Below are 26,687 nucleotides of genomic sequence, written 5' to 3'. Positions count from 1 at the left end.
CACATTCAATACAGAGAATGTTCTTCACATCCACCAAGATCTATTCAGGCCCCATGTGACCACATCTCCACCAGAAACACAGATTTTATAGTTTTTTTAAATTTTTTTTAATGTTTATTTACTTTTGAGAGAGAAACAGAGACAGAGCGTGAGTGGAGGAGGGGCAGAGAGAGAGAGAGGGAGACGCAGACTCCAGGATCTGAGCTGTCAGCACAGAGCCTGACGCGAGACTCAAACTCACAAGTGGTGAGGAGATCATGACCTGAGCTGAAGCCGGACACCTACCCGACTGAGCCACCCAGGTGCCCCCAGATTTTGTTTTTTAATGTGAAGTCTCCTAATTCTGAAATGTTGACAACTAAACAAAAGTTTGGGAGAAGTGCAAATAGAACGAAAGACGCCTTCCGGCCTGAAAGCCGCAGCTGGCCGACTTTGTCTCGCCTGAGATTAGCTGTGCAGGACCCGCCCCGCCCTGGAGATGCTTCCCAGGTCCCGCCACCCCGAAGGTCCCATCGTGAGGCTGCACCGGCTTCCCCCACTGCCACGCCCGGGCTGCAGGAGGTGTGGATGTTACAGGTGCGTAGCGAGCATCTTAGGACGTCCGGCTGCGCCCTCAGGCTGTGGGGTGCTGGCGGGAGAGCCAGGAGGAGAAGGTGAGGGCGTGAGGCCCGCTCGGTCCTAGCAGACAGGGGCGAAGGCGGTCCCCGCTGAAACCTGCTGGCCTGGGTAGTGGGGGGCAGTGGTGAGAAGGGGTGGTGCATGGAACAAGAGCATGGGAGAGAAGAGAGAAGAGGCGAAAACCTGGAAAGGGTGCCCTAGGGCGGGAGATCTCAAAGGAGAGAGACCAACAGGACAAACCCACCCACTCCGGGCTTTCGCCCAAGGCTGTCCTTCGGTGTCCCGGCCACAGCAGAGAAGGGTCGTAAGAACAGCCTTTGGGCCTCAGGTAGATGGATTGCCCGCCTGGAGAACAGCGTTCCCTTGCAGACGCTCCCTAGAGAGCAGCAGGGACAGGACTCCTGACCGAGTTGGCGTGCTAGCCGGAGGGCCCCCGGGTGTCGCCCAGGGTAAGCAGCACAGAACACTCTTCTATGCTGGCAGCCTCCAGGAGGAGCAAACACTTGTAGAATTTGTTCATACTCTCACTGTGGGTTTCTGTTTGATGAATTCCGCGTTCCCAGGAAGTGCCGGTGGCAGTTTCAATAACACGATAGCTCTTGTTGAGGTGCGGTTGGGGTGGGATGGGGGGTGACCACTTTGCCAGGCACCTGAGTGACACCAGGAATAGGAAAAGGCAGTTGGCACCATTCTGTCCCGGGCTGTGCCTCAAGGAGCCAGCCTGAGCGTGCCAGCCCTGGGGAGTGGGGAACGGAGGGCGGGGGGTGGGCCAGGGGGACAAAGAGCTGACCCTGCCCCATAGGCTGCTGGCTTTCTAACCCAGACCGTGGGGCCTAGGACATTATGACAGAGAGGTTAGAGTGATGTCCAGGTGGGCCGGGACTTGACCATGATCCTCGGAGAAGATCTGAGCTTCCAAGGAGGGTGGAAAGGACCAGAACCTTCTGTGGCCCCTTGGACCCCGGGGCTCAGATAAGTTACCAGGACTGCTTTGGACCACCTAAGGCCACTGTCAATGGACACTTAGCCAAGTTTGACCTAATCATTCTAAGTGAGCATCAGTAGATTAAAACCCTAAGCGATTTTGAGGTAAGCAGTAACCGACGTTTGTACGTATCCTTATAGTAAATTATTGATATCTTTCCCAAAAATCTACCTGTGCCAGGCAGAGTCAAGTGCAAATTTGGCAACTATGGGATTTTGCAGATTCACTCAAGGTAGACGAGGGATATTTTCTTGCCTAAATTACCCGGTATGGTTTGAACACTGAATACATTAACCATACAGATTTTAACTTTCATTTCTCTCTAAATGGTATAGATCCATAGCAAATGTTTAAATTAGGGATGGCTTGTGTTTATAAACATTTTGTAGGAAACACACATACACGTAAAGTATCTGTTTCAGTTTTTATCTTCCTAAAGTAATAGAATTAATCCTTACAGCATTTCACGAAATGTTTTCCACACTCCTTGCCTCTAAAGCAATGCAGAATTTCCACTAATTAACTAAGTGCTTCGAGTGCACTGTTCAGAATTGTAAAGATCCATTTTATAATTGTGCCCATGTGCAGGTAAGAGTGTAGAGAAGGAAGAAAGTAGAGAAAGGGAAAACAGGAGAGGGGGAAGATTCAGTGTCTCAGGCAGGTGACTTCCCCAGTCAGCCAGAGCTACCTTCTGAAACAGATAGGAGTGAGCCAAGCCACCTTTCTCAAGGCCAGAGAGAAGAAGTCCATGACCTGATTCTGGCTGTGTTTGTCTCCAGGTGGACTTTTCAAGGAGATATTCTGCCATCTCGGCATGCAAGGCCAATCTTGGGCAGGTTAGCTTTGATGGGTTCGCCTGCACATTCAGGTAATGGTGTCGAAGAGGTCCCCCACATTGGGTCAGTGGGTGGCCCTGAGTCCTGATGGCAGTAATGATGCACCTGAGAGAAGCGTGAGGGTGGTTAAGTGGAGGGAACAAAGAAGTCTCGGATGAAGCAGGTAGGGGGGAGTATCCAGTTCCAGGGGTCCAGCCACAACTGAAGCAAGAAACTGAAGCAAGAAACTAATCTGTCTATGCTGAGAATTTGTGCAAACCATGGTGATTTTTTTCCTTACACCATCAGTTTTTGCCTCTACTATACAAAGGGTCAGACTCTACATATTGCTAAAAATAGAACTGAAAACTGAAACTTTGTGGATTCACAAAGAACTGGTAAAAATCAAACTGCATATGCCATGTGCGTCATTTATTGCTGCACAGAAAATTACCTAAAAACTTAGCAGCTTAAAACAAATAGAGCATTTATCATCTCCCACAGACTGTGGAGGTCAGGATTTGGGGAGCAACTTGGCTGGGCTGATCTAGCTCCAGTCTTTCCCGAATTAAAGACAAGATGTCAGTTGAGGCTGCAGTCATCTGAAAGCTTGGCCAGGAATGGAGCGTCTACGTCCAAGAGGGTTCACTCACGTCACTGCCGGGTCGGTGCTGGCTGTTGGCAGGAGGCCTCAATTCGTGGCCACATGGGCCTCTCCAAAGGATTTGTCCAGGGCCTCCCTACCGGGAGGCTGGCTTCCCCCAGAGCAAGCGATCGAATACAGCAAGGTGGAAACCAGAATGTCTTTTATAATCTAGCCCGGGAAGTTACACCTCATCACTTTTGCAATATTCTATTGCTTAACATGGGATTGCTGGCCGGGGTACCTCGCTGGCTCAGTCCATGGAGCATGCGATTCTTGATTTCGGGGTGGTGAGTTCAAGCCCCACATTGGATGTACAGTTTACTTTAAAAGCAAGCATATAGACATGGGATTGTTCCCTTATTTAGTGTGGGAGGGGACAGCACAAAAGCATAGATACCGGGAGGCAAGGACCCTTGGAGGCCATCTTGGAGGATGGCTGCCATACCATGGAAAGAATTCAATGAACACAAATACCTTCTTGAGGAAAAATGATCACTTGGAATCCTCAGAAAATTCTGTTCAGGTTTCAATTCCAACCTACATTCAAACCAGGAACACTTGTAGCAAGAGTGACCAAACTCCACTTTCCTTTCAGCTTCCTGCCCACCCGTGAGAGAAGAGGCCTGAGGCTTCGTTAATGCTCAAAGGTGAAATTTGCAGGGGAAAAAGGCAGGAACACCATCCTTCTCTTTCCTTTCAATGTGCTGGAACGTCTATCACCACATGCTTGAAAAGTACCACCAGGATAAAAGGCTGCTCTTAATCAATAAATCAAAGCTAAGAAATAATTGAAATCTATTGAAACTCAGCTGTAATATAAAAACCAAAGGAGCAATTTGCTAACATAACACAGATGAGAAGCGATAGCATCAAATCAGAGAAATGAAAGCAGATGGGGGAATGAAGAAAAAAATGTTCTGATGTTAACAAAGTCACTTTCACTCAGTATGATTGGGAATTCTAAGCCATGGTGGCCAAAGTGAGAAGGGGTAACATTATTATATTCTGTTAAGTAGCAGTGCATTCGAGGAAATTTTCAATTAATTACAACTCACATCTACAACTCCACAATTCTGTGCAATGCACTGGTGCTCATTATCTACAGACGGGATCTAAAGACAAAGAAAACATGGTCCCAGTGCTCAGGGAGTTTATACTGCATGGAGAAAGATACACACACACACACAAATAAGTGAAACATGAGTACCCAAAGGGAAGTATAGGCAAGGAATTATGGGAGTGTTGAATGAAGATGACCCAAGAAAGGCTTCCCAAAAGAGGTAGCAAACGAGTGGGACGTTGCAGGACACACGGGATGTAGATATGAAGGACTAAGAGGGGGGAGAGGGAATGGGAAATAGAGTGATTCTGATAGAAGAGCCTGAACAATGAAACAGAGGTTGGAAAAGGCAGGATTGGTTTAGAGAAACAATCTAGCTTGTCACTAGAGTAAAAGGTTGGAAGTAGTCAGGGTAGAGGGTTGTCCTTGATGGGAGAAGAGAGTGAGCAGGTACACTGGGATTAGACCTTGAAGGGACTTTAATGCCATGAATTTATTCAAAAGCAATGGAAACCAGATTGACGATATTCAAATCCCAGCTCTGCCACTTACAAGTTGTGTGAACTTGAACGAGTTACTTAAACTCTCTGTACCTCAATCTCTTCACCTGCAAAAGGGGATAATAACAGTACCTACCTCATAGGTTATGAGGTTCGGTGACTTCATATATGTAAAGCCCTACAGCAGAGCCTGGAACAATGGTCATCAGCCTCACTATCATTTGTTCAGGGAACGACAGCAGCTCTGTGAATGGAAAGTAGGGACAGATTTGTGCAATGTTGCAACAGTAGAATGGAAAAGACTGATGATCTATCGGATGCGAAATTATGAAGTGAGGGGAGTCCAAGTACGTGGTTAAATTTACATTCCCAGGTGAACTAAGAGGATGGAGCTTGTACCGGTCATGCATGATAAACACGGTTGAGCTGAAGAAACAAATTAAAGCCTCTGAATCCTAGGCTTAATACAGTCATGAGTTCTTTCTCACCTGGGAGACATCCCCTACCCTGGTTGATGGGAGGTTTTGTTCCAATCAGTCTTCCAGGAACCTGATGGGACCCCCACCATCCTAGAGGTCTGCCTCTGAAATAGCAGCCTCCTTGGTCACTGTGACAGGGGATAAGATTGGTGTCGCCCACAGACCAGAACTACCGCATGGCGCCATCTAACTACGGGTCCACAGGGCTTTCAGGGGAAATTATATGGATATTCAGTGAGCAGTCAATGCCTTTGCCACAGAACAAACGAACATGGATTTGAACAAGGAAGTAATAAACTTGACTTTGGATGTTCTATTAGTCTACCAGGGCTGCTGTAAGAAAATACCAAAGACTGGATGGTTTAAACAATGGAAATTTATTTTCTCACTGTTGTAGAGGCTCGAAGCCAAAGGTCAAGGTGCTGGTAGCTCTGTTTTCCCCGAGACCTCTCTCCTCAGCTTACAAATGGCCTCCTTCTTTCCGTGTCCTCGCTTGGTCTTTCCTCCATGCCCATCCCTGGTGTCTCTGTGTGTGTCCAAGTTTTCTCTTCCTACAAGAACACCAGTCAGGTTGGATTAAAACTCACCCACCAGCTTCATTTTCACCTAATCAGCTTTTTAAAGGCTCTATCTCCAAACACAGTCATAGTCTGAGGAATAAGGTGTTCGAGCTTCAATATATGAATGGTCAGGGTGGGAGGCACAATTCAGCCCATTACACAGGCGCCGAGTTTGACCTAACTGAAGCAATCATCTAACGTTTGTTTTAAGAATAAACATTTTTGTTAGGTGTTGAGAAGTTTTGCCCTGAGCCAAATGAGTCCATTCAACCCAAGGAGCAGTGATCATAAATGTTATTTCTGTTCAGTTTTTGACAGAGGCAACAAGTTACGTACCCTAACCATGAAACAAAAGGGAAAATTCCTGTTAGGTAAGGAAAGAAAAATCTGACCTCTGGAATATGCAAATGTTAATGAAGAATGGAACTCATTCACAGCTGGGAAATAAGTAATGGATTTAACCTGGCATTCATTAAAGACATTGAGGCCACACTGATGATTCTAATTAAAAGAAAATTAATCTCCATGTCCTACAGTAAACACTGATGGAAGGCAACGCGTCCATGCTTATTTCCTTACGGCTTTCATTAACCCATGATTGGAATCTCTATCAGGGATTTGCAGTGTCTCAGTCTACAAGCTGCCAACATTTGAAAGCACAGTTTAAAATTCAATCATGCAAAGTAAGCAAAAAAACAGACAGCTGACGGAATGTCTCTCCCTTCCTTCCCGTGTTTCAGAATCACAGAAAAATAGCCAGTAACTAGAATGACCAGAAAAGGTGCCTTGTGAACCTTCGGTTGAAACTCCAGGCGGGTAAGATGTTCCCTCACCATCCTACTTTATGAAAACCAGGCAAATGCACTGGATATGTCGTGAGCTACAATTCTAAAACACAGTCTGAGGCCAAGGTGGTTCTTTTGCAGATTTTGTTCCATGACTGGCTCTTAAAGACGCTGCAAAATCTCCTGCAACAGCCTCTATCTCTGCCCCTACATTTCAGCCCTGCGTTCTCTGACCTTGTACTTGGTCCACGTATGTAGGTTGCCCCCTGCATTTTAGGGGAATATACCTTCCACATTTTATGTCTCTCAATGCCTCCACTCAAGACTGAACATAGCTGGCCCACAGGAAATCCATATTACTGCAACATTAGGCGATAGTTTACATGTTATACTGTGCTTTCCAATAGTCACTCAGTTAAATTACCCCCGACCCCAGAAGTTTAACCAAAATCATCTTTTTTTCCCCTAACCAGCAAGTGAGGCAGGAAATCAAAGCTGGGCTAAGAGCCAGGAAGGGCCTGCTGGACACTGGCTCCTTGGGTGTGCCTTCCTGTGGTATTTGTGGAGAAATGTTCTGTGTTGTAGGTCCAACATCACCCCCAGATCTCCAGGCACCACTAAATCCACACAGTCACGCTGTAGCACGTCGTCAACGCTTGCTTATGGGGGACGAAGAGCAGTACTGAATGTCCAAGAACTCACCTCCCAGAAGGTTACAGGTGAAGAAGTCATGGCGGAAAGGAGAGGGAATCACATCACTACTGCTGGTAGACTTGGAGAACAAGCAAGAGTCAATTTTGGTAATTGTTATAAGCCCTCAGATCCCACCCAGACACCTGCTTTTCTGTTGGTTGAGAATCAGCAGACCATGTGACTTCTCCTGTCCCCCTTGGTCTCTGGGCAGTCAGTGATGTTCCCCCAGAGGATTGGCAGAAGAGACTGAAAGGAGAGAGACAGTCAGGAGGCCATTTGTGGCTGTAACCCAGGCCAGAGGAGACGAACAAAAGAAGTCACTTCAGAGAAGAGAAAAAAGACGGCAGACCAGGGAAGAGAAAAGAGAGGGCAGAGCTGCAGATAGGAAGGGGTGGACTTGGAACTTCACAGCTGATTGTGGGAAGGGAGTGAAGGACAGAGGAAAGAAAAGCATCAGAGATGACTCCCTCCCAGCCCTGGCCCTATGCCTTCCAGTCATATAGACTAACCAGGCAGGAGGGCAAGATTTCAGTGTTGATTTCTGTCACGGGTTATATTGCAAGTTACGTTGCAAGTTCCTATGGGAAGATTCTTAAAGGTAATAAAGTAAATGGACCCTCGGTTCAGAAGGGAAGCTGACATGGTAATTTCGCGATGGGAATCATACAGACATCCAGGCTGTGGACAGGATCTCAGAAAGAATGTGTGCTGTGCGAGGAACCACCATGCAATGGCGTTCAGAAGTGAGGTGTGTTGATAGATCTTCAGCTGGAACTTTGTGTTGTTTTTTTTCAGCTCTGGGCAAATATATTAAGGAGACTTTACTGTACTGAGATTACTACTAAGAAGAAACAAAATTCAAGGCTGAAGTCGATGTCTAAATATTTTCATTCTCCATCTTTCTGACCAAAACACTGTCCCAAGGAATAACCTGTGTGGTGTTACTGCTTCACCATTTGTATGGGACATCTCTTATTTACGACTTTGGCCCCCCTCAACTTCACTTATCTGTTGTTTCAGCCTTCACTGGGCACTCACCAACAGCTCCTGTCATTCCCACTTACATCTCAAGGCTCTTCACTGCCCGCACCAGCGCCTTTCTGTGGACGCAGAGTGGGATGCCTCGGGAACCCATTTGGTACCCACAAATCTCCATCCTGGAAGATGTGAGAGTTAACATCTTACAGGCAAACCTATGGCCTACAGGGAACAGAACTTGGCAGGCAATCCTTCCACTTTCTTCCCCTGCTGACCAGTCTTCAGATTCATTGCATATGGCTCCTCAGGGGGTCCGGCATGATCCTGCCACCCGGAATCAGTGATTGCAGATAATTGCTGCAGGCAACTCAGTTACACAACATTCCTTCTTTCCTGGAGCTCACACTCCCCAGCAAAATCTTCAATATGCCTGTCTTCTGCAGAACCCAGGCTAAGACACAATGGAAACAAACAAGTAAAGAAATAAAACCGTCAACCTGCTTTTAAATATTCAACTATGTGAGGAAAAGAAAGAAGAAAACATACTTTTGGGAATCCATAGTACTAACTCATACTAAGAAGATCAAATCATTTCCAGCAGAGTAACAAACAGAGATACGCAAACATGATTTATTTCATGTTCTAAAATTCGTGATTCAGAATGTACATTGCCCAATGACCCCCTTTATAAAATACTAAGATATCTTTAATCATTTTCAGGGATTTGCTCATCTAATATTCCATTCACTGTTCAATGATACAGTAAATATACCCTCCTTTTCCTTCCCTTGCTGTCATGTTTACAATAATTATCTATGCTCTATTTTTCTTTCTCTGTTAATTTCCTCTTTCCTCTGACTGGTCATACTGAGAGCCAACAGCTTGCGCCAAGTCCCTGGAAATAGAATCCAGGTAATCGTTTACTTTGAGGGCCCTGGCCAAAAGCCCACCAGTCAAGCTCCAGCCCCTGGCCCTTTGGGAAAGAAACAGATGAGTTAGAAACCCAGGAACCAGGAGGAGCAATCATCAACCAGCCCTGGGCTAGGCCCTGACCTGTCCAAGAAAGTAGAAAAAGGACTTCTGAGCAGAGGGAGGCACATCAGGACCCCTTGGTGACAGAAAGTTCACATTCATTCATTCTACAGATGTTATCACATACTCACTATGTCCTAGGATATGTCCTTTCAGCTTGGTAAGGGCAACAATCGTTGACGGGCAACCTCATATGTTTGTGGGTTTTATCATCTAGTGAGGCCACAAGATGTTGCTTTCCATGGCCAGGAGTTCCAAGAAGATATAAGACCCATAAGATGATTATTCCCAGGGTTGTTGTAGACTCCAGCTTCTTGCACTCTGCCCTTGAGACTCGCCCTCCACCTGTTGGCCACATCAGTCAACCCGGCCTGAGGCTACTCAGCTCACTCACACAGAGGCGGGAGTCAGCCCAGAGTGATGTCCTGATGCATGTCCTGATGCATTGTGGGGATCCCTTGGTGAGACCGCACCTGGTCTCCTCTCTCGAAGGTATTGTCTGGGGATGAGAGCCTCTGTAATCCACTGAGGAGATCTAGGGTCCCACCCTGGGAAACTACCAATTTCCATGTGTTCTTTTCCACCAGCCTGCCACTGTCCTGTCCCCTGGAATCAGTGACTTTCAGACTTTTCTTATCTTGACCCACAGAAAGAAAAATATTTTACATAGTGTTAAGGAAACTTTTTATCGATCTAATTATGAACACATTTCAGAGTCATGTTTACAACCTTGCTGTTCAAAAAACAAAAGGTCTGTAGTAAACCATTCAAAGATTTATTTGTGGTGGAGCCGTTTTATGGAAAAACAAAGTAGCTATTGTTACGCTAACAAGTAAAAAAAAAAAAGAAAGAAAGAAAAAAAGAAATACAGGAAAACCTTGATTTGCAAGCATAATTTGTTCCAGAAACATGCTTGTAATCCAAAGCACTTGTATATCAAAGTGAATTTCAAGAACCATTGGCTCAGTTGTTGTCATGTGACATTTGACATCATGTACTCCTTGTATTGCAAGACATGGCTCGTTTATCAAGTTAAAATTTATTAGAAATGTTTGTTAATCTAGCAGAACACTTGCAGAACAAGTTACTCACAGTCCAGGGTTTTACTATATTTGGATAAAGGTCACTAGATTCTTAACTGATACTGACAGTCAGTTGGGTGAGTAGGTAACCCATTTCCTTGAGCAAGACTTAATCCCATTAACTTCAGAAACTCTTCAATGCTTTAGCAGGAATGTTAGTTTCTTCCCAGAAAGAAGATTCCATCACTCAGGGCTCGGGACAATTTTCTCTTTACAGTTATAACCCAGAAAACACTTGGCATGTATCATTGGAACAGAAGTCTGCAGATAACAATTCTTGCCCTTACCGAGCTGAAAAAATTTGAGTGTTCCTCTTATGTTCAATTTCCTCACAAAAATTTTTTCTTACTTTACAGCACACTGGTGGTTCCCAATCTGCAGTATGAAAAATGTTGCTGGGGACTATTCTGCTTGTGTGCCAAAGGGAAAAAAAATGCCAGAGCCTGGCTTTATGATGTTGTGATTTACTTACAAGAATGATAGCGTTTGAAATTGTCGTTGTTCTCATATCACATAAAGGGTTAGTATTCAAAATCTATAAACAACTTATCAAACTCAACACCCAAAAAACAAATAATCCAGTGAAGAAATGGGCAAAAGACATGAATAGACACTTCCAAAGAAGACATCCAGATGGCTAAGAGACACATGAAAAGATGCTCAACATCACTCATCGTCAGGGAAATACAAATCAAAAGCACCACGAGATACTACCTCACACCGTCAGAATGGCTAAAATTAATAATCCAGGCAACAACAGATGTTGGCGAGGGTGTGGAGAAAGAGGATCTCTTTTGCACTGCTGGTGGGAACGCAAACTGGTACAGCCACTCTGGAAAAGAGTATGGAGGTTCCTCAAAAAATTAAAAATAGAACTACCCTACAACCCAGCAATTGCACTACTAGGCATTTATCCAAGGGATACAGGTGTGCTGTTTCGAAGGGGCACATGCACCCCCATGTTTATAGCAGCACTATCGACAATAGCCAAAGTATGGAAAGAGCCCAAATGTCCATTGACAGATGAATGGATAAAGAACATATGGTGTATATATATACAATAGAGTATTTCTTGGCAATCAAAAAGAATGAAATCTTGCCATTTGCAACAACGTGGATAAAACTAGAGGGTATTATGCTAAGCCAAATTAGTCAGAGAAAGCCAAATATCATATGACTTCACTCATATGTGGAATTTAAGATACAAAACAGATGAACATAAGGGAAGGGAAGCAAAAAAAATATAAAAACAGGGAGGGGGACAAAACAGAAAAGACTCTTAAAATTAAAGAACAAACTGAGGGTTGCTGGAGGGGTTGTGGGTGGGGGGGATGGACTAAATGGGGAAGGGGGGTTGAGGGAGACACTTGTTGGGATGAGCACTGGGTGTTATACACAGGGGATGAATCACTGGAATCTACTCCTGAAATCATTATTGCACTAGCTTGGATGCTAACTTGGATGTAAATTAAAAAATAAAAAAAATTTTAAATTTTTAAAAATTCTTTTAAATTAAAAAAAAAATTGTTGTTGTCCTGTGGAAGCCTTCACTTGAATATTTTATGTTTCCTATTACTTGTCAAGGTCAAAATGTCTCTCAGGAAACATCTGAAAATATATAATAGAAACCAATATTAAAGGATAAGAGGAGCACCTGGGTGGCTCAGTTGGTTGAGCATCCACTCTTGGTTTTGGCTCAGGTCACAATCTCACAGTTTGTGAGATCGAGCCCCACATCAGGCTCTGTGCTGTTAGCACAGAGCCTGCTTAAGATTCTCTCTCTCTTCCCCCTCTCTCTCTGCCCCTCCCCTGCTTGCACTCTCTTTCTCTCTCAAAATAAACAAACTTTAAATAAATAAATATAAAGATTAAAAGGTTCAGAGCAGACTTACTTACAATAGCTGAAAACCAGAAATAGCCCAAATGTCCATCACCAGTAGAATGGCTGCTATAGGCTGCCGAATCGTGGTAAACAAAGGAATACTCCTTACTCCATTAAAATACTCCATAAAAAACAAAACAAAACAAAAAACAAACAAACTCCTGGCACACACAGCCAGAATAACTCTCATAATCATTATGAAAACAAATTAAGCCAGACACAAATGAGAACCCCCTGTACAATTCTATTCATGTGAAGTTACAATATAGGCAAAACCAAATCAGTGGTGACGGAAATGGCAACCTCTGCAGGGAAGGGGTGTTGGCTTGGAAGGGGCATGACGAACCCTTCCAAGCGCTGGACACATCGATCCTAATCTGGGTAGTGGTTACATGGAGATAAACACGTGTAAAATGTTGTACTTCTGTATATTAAATGCCCCCAAAATTAAAAAACACAAAGAATATGCTCTAACGAAATTCACCTTAAAGGCAACTTTTGAGGAGCGAGAAGATGATCAATTTCTAAGTTTCGTTAACAGCGCGTCTCACACTGCGTGATGGCACGTGCCTTTGCACCACGCCTTGCCTGTGGTGCCATCACATAAATATGCGTGGGCTTTTATTGCCCTGTCCCATCCTCACCAAAACTCTGGGCAGTGCAAAGAGTTGGGCATTATCCTTCTGCCTTTATAAACAAATTAAGGCTTACGAAGATGGAGAGACTCATTCAAAATGGCACAATTCACTCATGACCAGCCAGAACTAGTCCTTAGTTACCTGAATCCAAATGATTGGTGGGTAGCAGTTATCTGGTAGCTATGGCGAATATGAATAAAAAAAAAAAAAACAACCCTCATTTTAAGTGGAGTGGGCAAGCCCTGAAGGCGGAACTTTCCAGCACTGCCACTTGCCCAGACCCCAGCAGAAGAAGCCTACCTTGCATTTTCCAGCTGGAAGAAAGAAGAGTTTCTCCTGACCCAACAACAACCCAGCCAATGAGAAGTCGCCACAACCCCCAAGCTCCTGCTCTCCTCCAATGGACTTTCCTTCCAAACGGCCCCTCCCGACTATCTCCTTTCCTCTAGAAAAGCAAGCCCCTCTCCTTTGTTCTCCAGACTTGCCTGTGGGTTACCATAGGTTGCTTGTCCCGATTTGCAATTCCTCTGTTAATCCTGAATAAATGCATTTTGCTGGCAAACCAAGTGGCTGTTTTATTTTTAAGGTTGTCACTGTACATAAAGCTACCACAACTTACACATCTATTACATGCAACTAACATGTTTCCATTGTCATTGTTGGTTTACGCCTCTCAACAAACTTATGGGCATATTTATCACTGCTTTACAGTGGACGTAACAGATGGACAGAGACTGGGTAACCTGCCCAAAGTCACATAGCAGGTAAAGGGGAGGCCTGGGATGATTCAAATCCAGGTCTGCCTGACTTCAAAGTCTGAGTTTAAATAGCAATGCTCCTGCCTCTGTTAGGACACTCCTGCTTCCTCTACCAGGTTTTAACAGGAAGCAATTTTCCTTAAAGGCATGCAACTGTGTCCTATCTCAAACCTGTGGAGCCCCAGTTCTCCAGCCCGTGTATATAACTATCACCTAGTAGATCTCTGGTGTTTGGATCCCAAGAAAAGAAATCCCTCTTGATGCAGCATGAAAATGTCGACAGGGTTGGAAGGAACAGAGAATTTAAGAAGGCAACACTCTTGGGGGCGCCTGGATGATTCAGTCGGTTACGCATCCAACTCTTGATTTCCGCTCAGGTCATGATCTCACAGTTCATGGGCTCAAGCCCCTTGTCAGGCTTTGCACTGACAGCATAAAGCATGCATGGGATTCTTTCTCTCCCTTTCTCTCTACCCTTCCCCTGCTTGCTCTCTCTCTCTCTCTCTCAAACATAAATTAACATTTAAAAAAAAGAAACGAAAGCAACGCTCTTGTCAACATTTAAGTAAACCTGTTTATTTGTACAAAATTAGAGAAAAAATATTCCATGTTCCCATACAGGTAGTAGCAACTAAATTGTTAAATGCAAACTTCACCTCCATAAAAGACTATGTGTTAAAAATGGAGCCTACACTTTAGGTGGTTTGAGGTGAGACTTTTCCATGTGCTGCTCAAATATCATTCACCTGGCTCCTATAGTTCACCCAAATCATGGCAGAAGCCTCCCCTCAGCTGTCTGTGATTTGTCGGTGAGAAACAGAGAAGCTCTTGACCTTCAGGAGCTGGCCTGACACGCACAGCTAGACCCCGATGTTCTTCGGTTGAACATAAGCAATTCCACAGAACATCAATACCAGACAAAGCCATTGTGCGACCAAGATAGATCAAGTCGAAACCTAAAACACCTCATAGTCATCTGAACAGAGACAAAAATAAGAACATTGCTTAAACAAAAATGACCCCCATCTTCCTGTCCCTGGTAATATGAATGACTGCCATTTCCTTACCAGTCACAGCTCCAGCCTCCTCTGTTCTTTTTGCCTTCTCCATAAGAATTACTAAGATACCCAACCACAGGGGCACCTGGATGGCCCAGTCGGTTGAGCATCTGACTTCAGCTTAGGTCATGATCTCGTGGTTCTTGAGTTAGAGCCCCACATCGGGCCGTTGTCAGCACAGAGCCTGCTTCAGAAACTCTGTCCCCCTCTCTCCCTGCCCCTCCCTCTCTCTCTCTCTCTCTCTCAAAAATAAAAATTTAAATTAAAAAAAAAAAACAGAATTTTCCCCATTTAGTGACAACATCCAATGCAGAGCAAAGCTACTCTTCATCAAACCCTCCCAAAAAGCACTGAATGCAAGACCAAATGCTATCCTTCCTTTCTCACGCTCTCTTACTGAGACACCTCAAGATTTCCATGGCATGTGTCCTCCCCACCAATGAGTAACAAACCCAACCTGTTCAACCACAGGTGAGCTCCTGGGGGTCTTTGGCTAAAGAGTGGCGTCATCGCCTACCTGCCTTCCCATTCCAACATCACTGCAAAGAATAATAAATTTAGAAAACAAGATGAAACATTTTTCAGTATACATTGATTAATCCTTCTTTAGAGACGGAGACTTCTATGTAACTACAGTATAAACCAATGTCAAAGGGTGTCAATGAGCCAGCAAGTGCTCTTATCTATTAACAAGAACCTTAAGGAGCCACCTATTTAAGCAGGTCCCACTTCTGCCTTTTATGTTATGTAAGGCTCAACATAAGATGAAGGGAAAAGAGGGATGATAAAGAGTGTTCATATCTGGAGGTCAGACCTCAAGGAGGGGCATGCCCAAAGACTAACCCAAGAAATAGAAGGAGGTAAATTGTAGGTCCCCCACTATCCCAGGCATGAATGCAGCAGTGAGCCAGGTGGACAAGGTTTCTGCTCACTGGAGGCTGACATTCTCATGAAGGGACAGATAATCAAGAGGCAAACAATAAACAGGATAATTTCAGAAAATGAAAGGAAAATGAGATTAGGGGATAATAAGAGAGAGGCTCCCTTACGTGGGGTGGGCTCATAAAGGATCAGTTCTAAATAACTAGAGAGTTCTTAAAAGATGATGAACTGTATCTTTTCCTTATGATGCATAGATGCTGGACTTCTGCACCAGACTTCTGGAAATTTCTATGAGGAATTCTAGATAACATAACAACACTTTTAAAAGTGTTTTTAGGGGGGCGCCTGGGTGGCGCAGTCGGTTGAGCGTCCGACTTCAGCCAGGTCACGATCTTGCGGTCTGTGAGTTCGAGCCCTGTGTCAGGCTCTGGGCTGATGGCTCGGAGCCTGGAGCCTGTTTCTGATTCTGTGTCTCCCTCTCTCTCTGCCCCTCTCCCGTTCATGCTGTGTCTCTCTCTGTCCCAAAAATAAAAATAAAACGTTGAAAAAAAAAAAGTGTTTTTAGGGGCGCCTGGGTGGCTCCGTCGGTTGAGCGTCTGACTTCAGCTCAGGTCACGATCTCGCGGTCCGTGAGTTCGAGCCCCGCGTCAGGCTCTGGGCTGATGGCTCAGAGCCTGGAGCCTGCTTCCGATTCTATGTCTCCCTCTCTCTCTGCCCCTCCCCCGTTCATGCTCTGTCTCTGTCTCAAAAATAAATAAACGTTTAAAAAAAAAGTGTTTTTAAAGTGATAAAGTCATCTTATCTTACCACATGAGGAGTCGGAGCTGGTTGCCAAGTGGGAGCTCAGCGGGTGACCAACGAGGGACCCAGTCTGACTGAGCACAGTTTTAAATGCATGTTATTCATCCCTCATCCCTCCTCAGAATGACTATGGATGATGGCACTGAAGCACACTAATATTCAACTTCCAGATAATACTTCATCGTACTATGAGATTGCTCACCCTGTGGGAAAAAACCAACACTTAGGAACACAATTGATTTGGTCGTGATCATCTGGGTCATATTTTTCCACAAATTTGCTCAGAATCACTTCATCTAGTTCCTCAGAATTCCAGGGTGGAAGGTCGGTGTGACTGGGGAGACAAGGCGGCCATAGCAAGAACAGTGACTACTTGTGTGTGTTTAAAGTCTGTGCCCTACCAGGCAATTCCCTCGTGCTTAACGTGTAAACTCTTCACAAAAAGAGGGTTGTTCGGCTTCCAGCTCCTAAGAGTGAAGTCTGAACTGGGCCAAGCAGGGTCCAGAGGAAACCACCGCTGAGAAGCAGTGATGGGGTCAGAGGAATCCATCATTCAGCATCATACCGAGTTGCCTCACAATGTCTCTGACCTTGGTAACTTCTTTCCCAGGCAGAGTTCTTTTCTCAGCAGTGGCCACTGCAGCCTGAAGCGGCCTACAGTCCATTACATTGATAACATCATCATTCGCAGTAAGCAGGGGAAGGTAGACCTCTGCAGTCCCCCTAACTCCAGAGCATTATCCACAGGCTGCACACCACTTCTTCCAGCCATCTGTGGACAAGCTGAAAGCTTCCAGTGCCTCCCCGTTGACCAAAATGGAATTCAAAAACCTCCAGATCTTGGATTGGAACTTCAGTCCAAATAACTTTCTCCCAGTGCATATCAGGCCTCCTTCGGCCCAGGCTTTCTTCTCTTATTGAGCCCTGCGCTATCTCATTCTGTGCCTTGGTCCTTGATGTTCTCCCCGCCAAAGACGTCCCGCCAGGCTGACGTGGCCAAATCCCACTTGCAATTCTTCAAGACCTAGTTCTCAGGCCTCCTTCTCCCCAAGCCTTCCCCATACTGCCCCAGCTGAGACGGATCCCCTTCTCTAAGTCCCATGGCACTGGCTCTGAACCTCCGTCTCCTACTTCTCACCACCTGCCTCTGTTAGGTAATTTAACTCCCCTACTGGACCCAGCTTTTCCAAGTCTAATTCCTATATGCTTCATCCAGAGGAAACAGTGCAGTTAGTTCCTAGGCATGGCGGAGTATTTAATAAATACTGACTAAATGGGAGACTGTAAAGTCATTGCATATGATAAGACACACGACACTGAATGACGTGTCTGTGTTCTCTCTTTACTGTTTCTTCCTTTCTTTGTTTGTTTTGCTTCTTTATTTGTGGTTGCCTTCCTTCTAAACTAAAGAAGCCTCTGTTCCCAGAGCTTCACCTTTAAGGTCCACCTGTTCCAAGAAATCTGTTTCCTTCTCTCCTTGCCTTAGTTCCATATAAAATAGCAATCTTTGACTGGGACGGATAAAAATACGAGGAATGCAAGGGCCACAATTCAGGAAGGAGATGTGATTGTACTAGGGTATGTCAAGATGCCATGAACTTCACTAAGAGTTTACAAGTATGTTGAAGACCATGGTAGGATTCACATCAACTCTAATCTGGTCTTCCCACCATTGAATATCAGAGACCCCATGTTACTCCCCATGCTGTTACCTTTTGTTAGTTCAGGTGACATAGAGTCAGGCTGCTCTTCTCACCTGCCCTCAGGGCTGTTCTCTCCCCAGTTCCCTAAGATTCAACCATCACCACACCACCTCCCCCTCATCGTTTTTTGTTCTTGTTGCCCAGGAAGCACTAGCTAAGCAAACACAGAACATACATAGAGATTCCAGATGTTCTTATGGCCATGGTTCCTGACCTCTGGGACATGGCCCTCCACTTCTGAGCTTGCGCTTGGAGCTCCCCACTCCCCACTCCCTTCCACGAGCCCTTTCTTCCATCACAGCCCCTGTTCCTGAGACAATCAAGTGGAACAGTCGTGACCCCCTCTATCAAGTGGGCAATCCTTGGTCCATTTCTACTTAAGGAAAAATCATTATTAATGAATTCAGGGTTTCCAGGTAGGGGGATTCAATTTGTTATTAGAAATAATTACCAGGTACCTCATCAAGATTAAAAGCTTCTGCACTGCAAAGGAAACAATCAACAAAACTAAAAGGCAACCGACAGAATGGGAGAAGATATTTGCAAATGACATGTCGGATAAAGGGTTAGTCTCCAAAATCTATAAAGAACTTACCAAACTCAACACCCAAAAAACTAAATAATCCAGTGAAGAAATGGGCAAAAGACATGAACAGACACTTTTCCAAAGAAGACATCCAGATGGCCAACAGATACATGAAAAGATGCTCAACGTCACTCATCATCAAGGAAATACAAATCAAAACCACACTGAGATACCACCTCACACCAGTCAGAGTGGCTAAAATTAATAACTCAGGAAACAACAGATGCTGGTGAGGATGTGGAGAAATGGGAACCCTCTTGCACTGGATATTCAAATAAATAAGAGAAAACTCAAATAAAAAAGAGGTGGGAATGCAAACTGGTGCAGCCGCTCTGGAAAACAGTGTGGAGGTTCCTCAAAAAATTAAAAATAAAGCTACCTTACGACCTAGCAATGGCACTACTAGGAATTTACCCAAAGGATACCGGAGTGCTGATTCATAGGGGCGCATGTACCCCAATGTTTATAGCAGCACTTTCAACAATAGCCAAATTATGGAAAGAGACCAAATGTCCATCAACTGATGAATGGATAAAGAAGATGTGGTTTACATATACAATGGAATACTACTTGGTAATAAGAAAGAATGAAATCCTGCCATTTGCAACAACATGGATGGAAGTGGAGGGTATTATGCTAAGTGAAATAAGTCAGTCAGAGAAAGACAGATATCACAGGTTTTCACTCATATGTGGAGCTTGAGAAACTTAACAGAAGACCATGGGGGAAGGAAGGGAAAAAATATTTTCCAACAGAGAGAAAGGCAAACCATAAGAGACTCTTTTTTTTAAAACCATAAGAGACTCTTAAATACAGAGAAGAAACTGAGGGTTGATTAGGGGTGGGGGAGCAGGGGAGAAAAGAAAATGGGTGATGGGCATTGAGGAGGGCACTTGTTGGGATGAGCATTGGGTGAATCACAGGAATCTACCCCCAAAACCAAGAGGACATTGTATACATTGCATGTTAGCCAATTTGACAATTAATTATACAAAAGAAAGAAAGAAAGAAAGAAAGAAAGAAAGAAAGAAAGAAGAAAGAGAGGAAGGAAGGAAGGAAGGAAAGAAAAGAAAAGAAAAGAAAAGAAAAGAAAAGAAAGGAAAGGAAGAAAGAAAGAATGACCCAGCTGTTACAGGGATGCCTGGGTGGCCCAGTCAGTTAAGCATCCAACTCTTGATCTTGGCTCAGGTTATGATCTCACGGTTCATGAGCTTGAACCCCACATCGGGCTCTACACTGATTGTTTGGAGCCTACTTAGGATTCTGTCTCTCCTTCTCTCTATCCCTCTCCCACTTGTGCGCATGTGCACGCTCTGTCTTTAAATAAATAAACTTTTAAAAAGTTTTTTAAAAAAGAAGAGAAAAGGGGCGCCTGGGTGGCGCAGTCGGTTAAGCGTCCGACTTCAGCCAGGTCACGATCTCGCGGTCCGGGAGTTCGAGCCCCGCGTCGGGCTCTGGGCTGATGGCTCAGAGCCTGGAGCCTGTTTCCGATTCTGTGTCTCCCTCTCTCTCTGCCCCTCCCCCGTTCATGCTCTGTCTCTCTCTGTCCCAAAAATAAATAAACGTTGAAAAAAAAATTAAAAAAAAAAAAAAAGAAGAGAAAAAAAGAAAGAATCACCCAGCTGATACACACTGGCTACAGGGAAGCGATTCCTGGGATCTTCTACTCCAGGAAGCTTTTTAAACTGGTAGAATTTCACATCTCTGGAACAATTAAGATATGTCTGTCCAAAGCCAGGGAAATAAAGGAACCAGTTGTTCAAAGCCTCCCTGCTTCTCAGCAACCACCATTTATGTTGACAGTTTTCTCTTATTTATTTGAATATCCATTCCATCTAGCCCAAGGAAGTGTCTTCTTCACCACTGATTTGTCATAACATGCGTCAAAGCCGTTGGGAGTATCCCAACAGAAACACCTTTAAGAAACCACGGGTCACACAGCCACGGAGTCACTGTGGCAGAGGGGCCAGTGGGTGGGCCGGCAGTTACTGAGGAAGCCGTTTTTACCTGGAAGGCTTCCAGGGAATCAGGCAGAACAGTGCAAAAGTGGGAGACCATCCCGAGAAGGGGAGGGGCTGCCTAATCACTCGAACGTGGGCTACACGTTGAACTTCCCACCAGGCTGAAAGAACACAGGAGCTCTGTACCCAGCGAGCCCATCGTCTCCCTTGGGAGCAAACATTTGGACGTTGCTTTAGAGCAATTAGCTGTAGGAACAATACATTTTAAAATTTTTTTTTTTCAACGTTTATTTATTTATTTTTTTTGGGACAGAGAGAGACAGAGCATGAACGGGGGAGGGGCAGAGAGAGAGGGAGACACAGAATCGGAAACAGGCTCCAGGCTCTGAGCCATCAGCCCAGAGCCCGACGCGGGGCTCGAACTCACGGACCGCGAGATCGTGACCTGGCTGAAGTCGGACGCTTAACCGACTGCGCCACCCAGGCGCCCCAGGAACAATACATTTTAAAAAGAGAGGCAGCTTCTGTAGCCTAAAAGTTAAAAGCTCACATAGTCTCGTCTTGAATTCTGGCTCCAGCACTCAACCCCTTGTCTCAGTTATTCAACCTCAGAAAGTTTCATTATCCTGATTTACAAGTAAGAATAAAATAGCACCCACCTGACAGCATTGCTGAGGGGTTTGAAGAAGAGGAATCCGTGTGGAATACTTAGCCCAGTTGCCTGCACATAGTCGGGGCTAAAACAAATGGCTGTTATATTGTCACAATTGTTGCAATTATTATTTTGTCATGTCTATGATGCTCCCTGGAAGTTCCAGCTTTTGGGGGAGGGGGTGGGTAGAGAGAAAAAGAGGATTTGTCCTTGGACTGAACTGGGAAAGTAGCAATGGATTAAGAAAAACCAAAGTGGCCACGCATGCTCATACAGAGGCCACTGACGTCTCAGTCCTTACGCCCCATGGCTGGACTTTTGGGGGACTAATTATGTTACAGTGTGACCAGAGGAAAACCTGGACAATAGTCCCAAACCTTTAAAGAGTTTTCTGAGCCTTTTCTTCTCCTTAATTGTCAAGTTTTTTTTTTTCGTTTTTTTTTTATTTATTTTTGAGACAGAGAGAGACAGAGCATGAATGGGGGAGGGGCAGAGAGAGAGGGAGACACAGAATCGGAAGCAGGCTCCAGGCTCTGAGCCATCAGCCCAGAGCCCGATGCGGGGCTCGAACTCACGGATCGCGAGATCGTGACCTGAGCTGAAGTCGGACGCTCAGCCGACTGAGCCACCCAGGCGCCCAATTGTCAAGTTTTAAAACAATACCATGACTGTAATCGAGAACCACATTAAAAGACTTGAATTGGGGCGCCTGGGTGGCTCAGTCGGTTAAGCGGCCGACTTCGGCTCAGGTCATGATCTCGCGGTCCGTGAGTTCAAGCCCCGCGTCGGGCTCTGTGCTGACAGCTCAGAGCCTGGAGCCTGTTTCAGATTCTGTGTCTCCCTCTCTCTGACCCTCCCCTGTTCATGCTCTGTCTCTCCCTGTCTCAAAAATAAATAAAACGTTAAAAAATAAATAAATAAATAAAAGACTTGAATTAAACTAGACCTCAGAGTCTCAGTGAATAACCTAACTTTACATTTACCCCTCTGAGATGCACGCAAGCCTTGGTTGGAGCAGCTGTCTCCTTTCCAGGGTAAGCAATAAACCCAGCTTTGTCGTATAAGAAAAACAAAACAAACTTAAAACAAAAAAAAAAACCCACAACAGTTGGGTATGCATTGACTCTAGGACATATCCCTCCCTGTTTCTCAGACTGAAGAGTCAGGGTGTCACGGACTCCTGAAATGCCCCTCTTGGGGGCCTTGTAAAAAATATTTCCACATTCCGCATCATTTTTGACAGTTTAACTATGAAGTGTGTGGGCAGATTGAAATAGAGACCCAAAACTGGTTGGTTTCCAAAGAAAATTACCGTAAATTGGAAACCTGAATATAGCTATTCATCCTTGGGCCTTGGGATATGAATGAATCATTAATTAGGGCCAGGAAAAAAAAAAAATGGTGCTGTCTCAGACAGGATGGCAAAAAGGAAAGACTTTCCCTAACCAGTGTGAGTTCCTTACAGGGACCTTGGCTGGTGCCCGGCCCAGACCCAGACACATGCCCGATGATCCACAAATGGGGAATGAATGGAAACCAGATTGTTGTCAAAAGATTGGGGTTTGAGTCCCTGCTCTACCATTGCTAGACAGCACAGTCATAGAAAAATCCTTCCAAATTCCAGACTTCCACCTCTGTAAAGCAGAAGTTAAAAGCAACACACATCTCTTAAAATCACTATGAGAATTATATAAGCTAATTCAGATGAAAATGTTTTACAAGCCACAAGAACAGTTTGCAGAAGAGAGGGAGAAGGGAAATTAACATTCCCTGGATGTCTGTTACTTGCTAAGCACATTGACAAAGACTTTTCATATAGGTTACTTTGTATAATAGAAAACAATGTGAATTACTAGTAAGTATTCATTAGTGGCTATGTGTCGATGGACTTGTTTTCTAGGTGGATTCAGTTCTTTCCCCCAAATCTATCATCCCTTTGCGGATGAAGTGGGCTGCTTCTAGACTGGGGCTGCTTAAAACCTGCCTGTGGCTCCCACTACATGAGACAAGCAGCATTCTACAGTGGGGATGCCAGGAGCTGTGTCCCTCCCGCCCCCACCCCCCGTCCTCCGCCACCAGGTCGATCAGGTACCCGAATGTGGGGAGGCCGAGTACAACAGGAGTAACTCAGTTGAGGGGAGCTGTATCATGGTTTCTCATAAAATGCCGAGGGCTCTTGATTTCTGACAGCTTCTTTGAAATCTAAATTTGTCTTGGGAGGTAAAACACACTGGTCAAATGAGCTGTGAACAAACAGTTCAATAGTGAGCCTGAAAAAGACAACCCAACTTACCTTTTAGGTTCAAACGAAACGTTTGGAAAGATCTGTTTGGCTTCCTCACGTTACCTGCTTTTCACCCATCCCCACATTCTCCTCCCAGAAGGTGGTGAAAGGATTACCAGCAAGTGAGATACCTAAACTTACTCAAGAGAGGACAAACACCCACCTACCAGCAACGCGGTAAGAACTAAACTAGGCACTGGGGCGCCTGGGTGGCTCAATCGGTTAAGCGGCCGACTTCACCTCAGGTCATGATCTCACGGTCCGTGAGTTCGAGCCCTGCGTCGGGCTCTGTGCTGACAGCTCAGAGCCTGGAGCCTGTTTCAGATTCTGTGTCTCCCTCTCTCTGACCCTCCCCCGTTCATGCCCTGTCTCTCTCTGTCCCAAAAATAAATAAACGTTAAAAAAAAAAAAATTAAAAAAAAAAAAAGAACTAGACTAGGCAGTATATTCAAATAAAAATAATAACTCCCATTTATGAAGCACTTGCCATGTGCCAAGCACTGTGTCAGGTGTTTTGTGTGCCGGTGACACCTCTAGAAACTACACATTATTATCCTCATTCTACAAATAAGGAAACGGAGGTCCAAAGCAGGTAAATCGTTCGTCCAAGGTCACAAAGGTATATTAAGGAACAGACCTAGACCCGAAATCAAATCTGACTCTCAAATCTGTTCCCAACCAAAACACCACTTCTGTGGCCCACCCATTGCCTCTTGCATTTACAACCACTCAGTAAATGTTACGTCTGCTCTCCCCCCGTGGACGTGCCAGTAAGGGAAAGCTTAACCAATTCCCTTCGTGAAAATGTGCCAATCGATTGTGTGTGTGTGTGTGTGTGTGTGTGTGTGTGTGTGAATACGTATACGTGCGATCACTATTGATCTCTCTGATCACTGATGTACTTGGAAATGGTTTTCTCACGAAAGCATACACCAGACAGGGTTTGGCAGTCACCCAGATTCCAATCACTTTTTTGGGGTGTGGAAGAATAAATAATGGTTTACAGCATCTCAGAGATCCATTTGAATTCTATCTCCTCCCGGCTCTACCAGGAGGGGTTTCGGCTGCACAGGACAGAAACCATCTCTGGTGGAAAGAGCCTATTGAAAGGGGGTCTCTCAGGACCGATGAGAGGGCAGGAGATCCAGGCTTGTCTATACCGCGGGGACCAAACCAGGCAAGGCCCAGCCAGGAAGCCCCACATAACATTCTGCTTAGGAAGTCACACTCGCCCCACTGGGCACTCACTCCACGCTGCTGCTGTGACCAATCCCTGACTCTTCCTGTGCCTGAGGGCCTCTCTTTCCAAGTCAGAATCTCAGGAGGGAGCGTCAGTCAGCTGGCTCAGGCCACAGCTGCCAGGGAACTGGAGGGGACAGCATGTCTACCCTCGAAGTCTCCACTCCTACTCTGGAGCTTGATAGGTCACCGATGTCCCCTAAATGTTAACTCCCTTCCCGCCTTTCCCCTCCTGGCCCCATCCCCGAGGGTGAATGAAGCCCACTGAGTCCACCAGTCTTCTGCAAACAGCTCAGCCCCCGGCCAGCCTCCGAGAAGGACGAGTTGGTTGACGAGAGCCATCCCATCTTGAGACCTTGTCCCTTCTTTGTTAGGGTGGCTGTTTGCTTTCCCGTGGCCACAGGATGTAAGGTTCGTGTAGTCTCTGAACAGTTGTAAACCACTGGTCACAAAGGATGTTATCAGCATTCTGCTAGAAGTTTAACAACAGAAAGGCAGCAAATCAGTGCAGGAAGTACTCTGAGAATTTCTTTCAGAAGGAAAAAAGAGAATGCATTCAGAAGGAATGCAGAGAAAGCATTACCTTTGACATCAAGTGAGGTAAGTTCGAGCCTGACGTCTCCTGCCAACCAGGCTGTCCTTGGACTTGCCCGGTCACCGTTCTATGTCTGTTCTCTCACCTGACAAAGGGAGGCAATAATATTTCCCGACCAACTTGCAGTACAAGAGTCAAGCGAGTACCATGGAAGGAGCTGTCCAAACACAAGTTTGGCTTTGCAAGGGCAGAAATGTGGTTGTGTAAGAGAGGGGCAGACAGTTGGAAGGCACCAGAGCTTGTACCTCACCCTTCCCTGCTCAGGCCAGAGGCAGATCTGATACAGGTTTCCCTGGCCACGCTCCCCAGCATGCCTCCATTTACAGATTTCTCCCTCCCCGTGAACAGAGGGCCTGTGCAGAACCCTGCCTCCTTAAAACTAGAATCAGTCTCTCCACAGAGCTTTCAATAGCTCATCCTGAGGCATGAGTTTTAAAAAGATGTATCATTTTGGTATTTCTTTTCCTTTTGCTCTAGATACATCATCCTGGATCTCACCGTGGGATAGTTAACGTGGCTAACGCAGGATGAGAGAAACTGCCCTAAATCCCAGAGGACCACTTACACATTCTCATTCATTCACACATAAATAGAGGGATCATCTATTAAGAAGAATAAATTTATGCCCACCAGCCACCCCCCCTCCCACTCCAAACTGGAACGAAGTAACCATTTCCAAAAGAAAAATGCACAGCACAAAGTTTGCTTCTTTCTGAAGCTGGAAAATAGTTTGATAAAAATGAATGGCACCTCAAATTTTAAATGAAAAAACGGCTTAGTTCTTCCTAAGGATGAACTGCAGTGGAAAAAAATAATATTTCTTCCCTTTTTAAGATACCTCAGGCTACCTTTTTTTTCTCAGAAGTCCAACTTTTACATTTAAAAACATAATAATTCGTATACCCGTCAACGTTCTAAATTCCAAGTTGCTATGTTCACACTTTCATTTCCTCCCGTATGGTCTACTGGAATCAAATAACTTGCCAGCTGCATATTAGAAAGGAAATAGAAAGAAAACAAAAGATCCACAATTGTTACTAAATATCCACTGCCCCTCAAGTGACATTTTAAAAACTCAATTTTCAACAATATGAATCTTTTCAAAACACAGACTTTAAGAGGAAACAATGACCCATTCTTGACAAGACAACATAGAGAGAGATGGGGAAAAAAACACTCACTGAACAATAATTTTAAAAATCATCTTCAGAGAAGCTCTACTATAAAACTTTGCTTAATACATAGGATCAGAGACTTTCAGAGCTGAATGAAGCCTCGCTTCATATTCAGATGAGCAAACTGACTCGTAACGCTCAAATGACTTGTCCAAGTGTTACCGAAGCCCAAGTTCGGCTGTTCATCACTTGAAGGCACTCAAGAGAAAAGTGTTGATTGGGAAGGAATATGAGTTTTAT

Source organism: Lynx canadensis, chromosome B2, assembly GCF_007474595.2.
Source record: "Lynx canadensis isolate LIC74 chromosome B2, mLynCan4.pri.v2, whole genome shotgun sequence".
Lineage (NCBI taxonomy): Eukaryota > Metazoa > Chordata > Mammalia > Carnivora > Felidae > Lynx > Lynx canadensis.
The sequence above is the reverse complement of the archived record's forward strand: the minus strand, read 5'-3'. Positions refer to the sequence as shown.